This window comes from Myotis lucifugus, unplaced genomic scaffold (assembly GCF_000147115.1).
Source record: "Myotis lucifugus unplaced genomic scaffold, Myoluc2.0 scaffold_32, whole genome shotgun sequence".
Lineage (NCBI taxonomy): Eukaryota > Metazoa > Chordata > Mammalia > Chiroptera > Vespertilionidae > Myotis > Myotis lucifugus.
This window is the reverse complement of record NW_005871080.1, coordinates 5,633,346-5,639,535: the sequence shown is the minus strand read 5'-3', so window position 1 is coordinate 5,639,535 and position 6,190 is coordinate 5,633,346. Positions and strand designations below refer to the sequence as shown.

At 36.7% G+C, this 6,190-nt stretch overlaps 1 protein-coding gene across 1 annotated transcript in view; it reads left to right on the top strand.

The window, feature by feature from the left end:
- The first annotated feature begins 576 nt into the window (after positions 1-576).
- Positions 577-6,190, top strand: part of ARHGAP15 (Rho GTPase activating protein 15) — a 650,587-nt gene continuing 644,973 nt past the window's right edge. Inside the window, exon 1 of the mRNA XM_006086875.3 lies at positions 577-636. The gene's annotated coding sequence lies outside the window, so the exon portion shown is untranslated. The remainder of the gene's footprint in view (positions 637-6,190) is intronic.

Sequence of the window (6,190 nt, the reverse complement as noted above, 5' to 3'; positions counted from 1 at the left end):
AAGTTCTGATGCAACCTGTGCAACCCCATGACCTTATTAACTGGAGCCCCTCTGTGGGCCCACCCATGGGTGAGACCAAGACCCCAGGTCTGGGAACTGGGAGTGGCTTCTTGGCTTCTCAGTCAGCAGGCAGAGCTTCTGACAGCCTGTGAGAATGCTCAAGGCAGCCGCGGGGAGTAAAGACTTAGGTTGGAAGCCCTTGCTAGGAGCCAGAGAAAGAGGAAGTTCCCTCAGTGCTAAGCAGCCGGCTCCTCCCCCTGCCAAATTTTTAACTTCACATTTTCCCCATTTAAATCAGAATTGGTGATACCTATATAAGTGTGTAGAGTTTGAAAATTGAAAATCACATCGAAAAATAGCGATATTGTTGACTATACAAGGCAATGTCTTCAAATCGAGTAATGATGCGATGTGTGTGGTTAACCGTAACTACGCAGGAAGTGGTTTTATTTAAAAGTTTTTGTGCTCACCCCCACCCCCTCCTTTTTTTTTCTTCTTCAGTTCTGAAATTAAACAGCATCCAACATAGGCCTACTCTTACGACATGTGACTTCACTGTTTTCCGTTTTTGCTGAAAGAGTCATTAACAGTAACAAGTTGATGGCAGTTTCAATAACAAGTCATCACGGAGAAAAGGTAAGTGAGTTTTAACTTTATATTGAACATGAAATTTAAACTGGAAAACATTTGACAGATTATCCTAAGCTTTGGTGTGAACATATAAACATTTCTACAAAAATGTGATGTTTTCGCCTGTGATTGAAACGTAAGTTTGTTTCCTTTGGTGCAGGCAAGAATATTCTTTTCATATTTGCAGCTGTCAAATTCTCAGCTTCTTTATTGAGATATTATACTCGGATCCTTTACTCAGATTTCATAGTAAAATATTAAAGACAAATTAAGGTATATTTTTAGTTTGAAAGTGCTTTTTAAAAATAATTACTAGAGAAAATGTGAAACTTTGCATTTTTAACTGGTTTTATAAAAAATATGTACTATTTGAGATCCAGCAAATGAAAGAAAAAAGGCATTTTAACAATAAGAACTAACATCTGGATTGCAATGTGAGAGATACTGTAAAGTGCTGTAATAAAGTTAGCACTAGAAACCCTTGAAAAGGTGTAGGTCATTAAATGAGTAGTTTATTAAATAGCTATTAAAAAGCAGCAGAGTTTAAAATGCAAAAGAAAGCTCTGTACTGTGACATTTGGATGTATTTTTTTTTCTAAATTTTACTTAAGGTGTAAGTGAAATGAGCGCAAGTTTTATTTCATAAGCAAAACTATGTTTAAAGCAGAAGTCATAGCTGACTGACTTCACCAAAGGTTACTTCTGGGGAAAGAGGCAAATTAGCGATATACTTTTGTTACTTATGTAATTATATAATTTTCCTTCCTTGAGGTTTTCCAAAATAAAAACTCTAGTAATAAAAAGGTTTTCTTAATCATAAATTGACAAGAACTTTTATATTGACTTCTTGCTTTTAGAGAATGTCTGTGTGTGCTGTAACATATGTACAGAAAATATGAAAGTGTTGCTAATCTCAGAGACAAATACCTGAAATAAATCTGACTGTAGATTTTTGAAAGAATTTTAATAAAAGCCCCCGATATGATCCACTCTTTTCTAATATTATTTTTATTGTGCTGTTGGATGGGGGAAGAGATGACCCCCACAACACCTATATTTTTGTGTTATTAAAAATGGTTACAGGGTTGATAAGTGCCAACAATTTTCTTGTCTTGTCTTCTATTGAAAGACATATATAAATGTGTGTTTTTTTATATGGTCAAGTTAGCAGGAAATTATTAGGCATACTAGTACACTCCATTTTAAGACCTCTTCAATTGTCAATACTGAAGCTTGCTACTTGTTAACTTAAAATGATCACAAAAAAAACAGATTAAGACTTGGTGTTCAATACATTTTTTATTGGTAGAATGTAAGAAGACCTTGGTAATATGAATTTGCTTTGATATACTGATTAGCTTTTTAATTTGTTGCATTACCTCACAATGGAAGACATTATTTAAATCTGACTTCAATATTGTGGTTCTGACCTTCTGTATCTATAGAAGCTGTGTAATTCAGATAGTTTGAGATGATATGTTATTACTTTATTTCATTTTATTATAAAAGAACATTGCATGAATAAACATATGTAATACTTACACATTAGAACAAAATGAATATCCACATAAACATTTGGTACTGAAAAAAAAAGGTCAGTATAGTTTTTTAGACTATGTTATATTTTAAAAGCCAAATTCTCTGTAAAACAATGGTTTCTTGCAGAAACAATTAAAATAAAAACATCTTATGGGATATATGTAAAATTAAGAATTAATTAATCATAGCTTAGCATTCTAAAGCATAAAGAACAATAAGTAGTACTTATAGACATGTAAACTAAAATACTCTCAGAATTGCTTGTAAAACAAGTAATGTATTATCTCTTGAATATACAGACCAAGTCTTAAGAAGCAATTCCAAATGAGTTACTGTAGGTTACTATACCTTTATACATTTTAAGTGAATAAATAAGAAATGCATTTTGGTGAAATAACAGCAATGCAGAGGATCTCATTTGGAGAGTTAGTTCAAAACTGATTTATTAAAAGAATATCATTCTTTTCCACTTGGGGCCAGCACTCAGCAATAATCAGAAGGGAAACATGCTTTCATTAATATTCCTCCTCTTCTTTTTTAAGGGTCTGTTCTGGAGTGGCCTACTCTATCCCTAATTTAGAATACCCCAGCCTTGGTACCCAGAGGGATAGGCCTCACTTTGCTCATTCCATCCCACTCCCATTGTCCTTAAAGATCTACTCATCCTATTTCTCAGCATTGAGAGCTTCTGATAAAAGTTGTCCATGCTCATAGGAAAAGGACACAGTGTTTTGTTTCTCTATTTTTTAGCCAGGCCACTGCTCTTCCTCCAAGTAGAATTCTACTAAGGTCTCCCAGCAGACAGGATCCACAGGACCAGCTAAATGTTGAGAAATTCCATGTCAAGTGAGGCAAATGGGAAGATATGTTTTATGGCAGAAGTGTGTTTTGTTACTCATGGGTCCTGCTGTGGTATTTAAGCACAGAATTCCTAAGACTGTCCTATATAAAGGGTCCATCAAAGAGATGTTCCCGTTGCTGTAGGTATTCCAGAAAAGACATGCATATTTCTTGTGGAAGATGAAAATTACATGTATTATATCTTCAGATAGTTTTGGTATTTCCATAAACTTGGAAAATATTTAGCATAATCAATTGCTTTATATATTTTTAAAAAATCATTTATCATCCTAAATTTAACCCTTTTAGTAACAGAAGCATATATATAACAAAATAATTGTTATATAGCTGGACATTAAAATGTACTTGTGTCCTGTGTCTATTCCCAGTCAGGGTACATACCTGGGTTACGGGTTCCATCCCAGGTTGGGGAGCATAGAGAGGGCAACCAATCAATGTTTTTCTTTCACATCGATGTTTCTCTCCCCCCCTACTTTCTCCCTCCCTCCAGCCTTCCCTTGCTTTCTCTAAGCATGCTCTAGAGTGAGGGCTAAAAATAAATAAGTAAGTAAGTAAGTAAATAAATAAATAAATAAAATGTACTTCTAAATATTCTAAATTTCAGTTTATAGTAGACTTTCATTTACAAAGGGTTGAAAAATGAGTTAAAATTAGCCGACATGATAGGGATAGGCAATGATTTATATGATTAAAATTTCCAAGGAGAGCAAAGTGAGGCATGGCTGGATCCAGGAGATCACACATAAATATCAGGATTCGTTCTTATTTTCTTTTTTCTATCAGCAGTTTCTTGTAGAAACTCACACTTAAATGACAAGAAAGTTTTAGGTTTACATCCAACCCTTTCAACAAACTCTGTTGCAAATTAATGCCTTTCCTGTAACACAACAAAGGTCTCGGATTGAGATCTATTTGGACTGAATTGTGTCACATGACCATAGCTGAGCAGATCTTTGACTCAGGCACAGACACCCTGAGTGACCAGGCCTAGGTCACCAGCCCACTCAGGCATCGAGGAGCCACCTGCACCTGCAACACATGTTCTCTTAGCTGAAAAGAGGAGCCTCCACACAACAGAAATGAAAATGCTTTCCCCAGAAGAAAGGTGATTTCATTACTTGTAGGGAAAAGCACAGAACTCCCCCACACAGCCACATATAGTCACATTTAAAAGCATTACTTACTTACATTGTCCAGACTCTATCATCAGAATGAAATACAGTATTAGTTTACAGGTAAGTTTGAATGACACAAGTGTTTCAATTAAACTGAAATTAAAATATTTTTAACCAGCTACTCCATGTATGAACCCCCTCCCCATAATACTTGTCATCTAAAACTTATAATCTAGCATGATTACTATTTTAATAATTACGATGCAAATAAAAATTTCTAGGTGCCATAAAAGATACAAGAAATATTCTATCAGGGTTCAGAAATTCATCTAACATTTTTGTATTCTTGTTATGTCAGCCATTAAACTAGAGAATTTTGCAGATGTTGCTTCATTTGATCATATCCTACCAGAAAAATTAGGACAGTTTTGGGAAAACATTTGGAGTAATTTTCAGACAAAGCTAGGACTTGGGAGATCAGAAACATTCCAAGTGACAGGAAGAGAATGTGTCAAGGCACAAAAACATGGAGGAATATCAGAAAATTTCTGAGGAAGGATTAGTTGTCTAGTTTTGTTAGATAGAAGAATAGATAACGGTAGGAGGTAAGGCCAGAAACATAGTTTGAGATCCTAATAGAGTGGACTTGCTGAACAGATTATGACTAGGGATTGTAAATAATAACAAGGTTGTTGAGCATGGAAAATACCTAATTGGATATCCACATTTTGCTTCTCAATGGGGTATTTAGCATAGGATTTATTTGCTTCTTCCATGTACCTCACTGTTGGTGACAAATGCGTCAGGGAAGTTTATGGAAATGGTTGCAGTCACTGGAGAGGTATTCCTTGGAGATCAGGCGCTAGCTCATCTCCCCAAATGCCTTAAGGTTCTTAAAAAGGCTACAATCATCTTTTTTTTTCTTTTCATTTTATGAAAGTCATTTTATATATATATATATGTTTTGTTTATTTTTAGTTTGAGAATAGGTGATAGATACAGTGAGGTCATTCAAAATCAAAATAAAACAAATATAAAACTTTTAGAGAAAAATTTTCTCACATTCTAATTTTTATATTCCACATTTATCCCCACCTTAACCAAACAGGCCACAACATTGTTTTTAAATCCTCATCTGAGGATATGTTTTCATTGAATTTAGAGAAAGGAGAAGGGAAAGGGGGAGAGAAACATCGATGTGAGAGAGAAATGTTGATTGGCTGCCTCCTGTACAACCCCAACCATGAATTGAACCTGCAACCTTTTGGCCCATAGGATGATGCTCCAACCAACTGACCGCCCCCCCCCCCCCGAGTCCTCCGTCACTGAAGCAAAGCAAGCCTCATGTTCGCTTCAAGCTGCCTGGCTGCCGGCCGCCATCTTGGCTGGCAGTTAAATTTGCATATCGCCCTGATTAGCCAATAGGAAGGGTAGCGGAGTGACACCAATTTGCATGTTTCTCTTTTATTAGTGTAGATGTGCAGCTTATTGTATGTCACTTATAGCTGAATAAAGCTGTTTAAAAATTCTTTACAATGGCTTTCATTGCTTTCAGAATAAAAGCTACACTTTTAAAAAATATATTTTTAGGGAGAAACCAAGATGGCGGCATAGGTAAACACCAGAGAATGCTGTCTCACACAACCACTTCAAAAATACAACTAAAAGACGGAACGGACATCATCCAGAACCACAGGAAGGCTGGCTGAGTGGAAATTCTACAACTAGAAGGAAAGAGAAAAGCATACCGAGACTCAGAGGAGACGCAGTGTGGGAGTAAAATACTAAGGTGCGGAGTGCATGCGGAGTGAGCTGGCGGCTGAGGGTGCGGTTGTCGTTTTCAATCAGGAGGGAGTCTCAGGCTCTGAGCTCCAGCTCCGGGTGAGTCTCTAGGGACCCAGACTCATACAGGAGAAGCGGGACTGTCTGGCATTGGTCAGAACCCGAGGGCAGCTTTCCCTCCGAGGGGCTTGCAGCGATTACCGGGACACTGAGAAGCAGAGCCTCTGAGGGCAAGACTGAGAGCAGCCATAACTGCTAGCCCC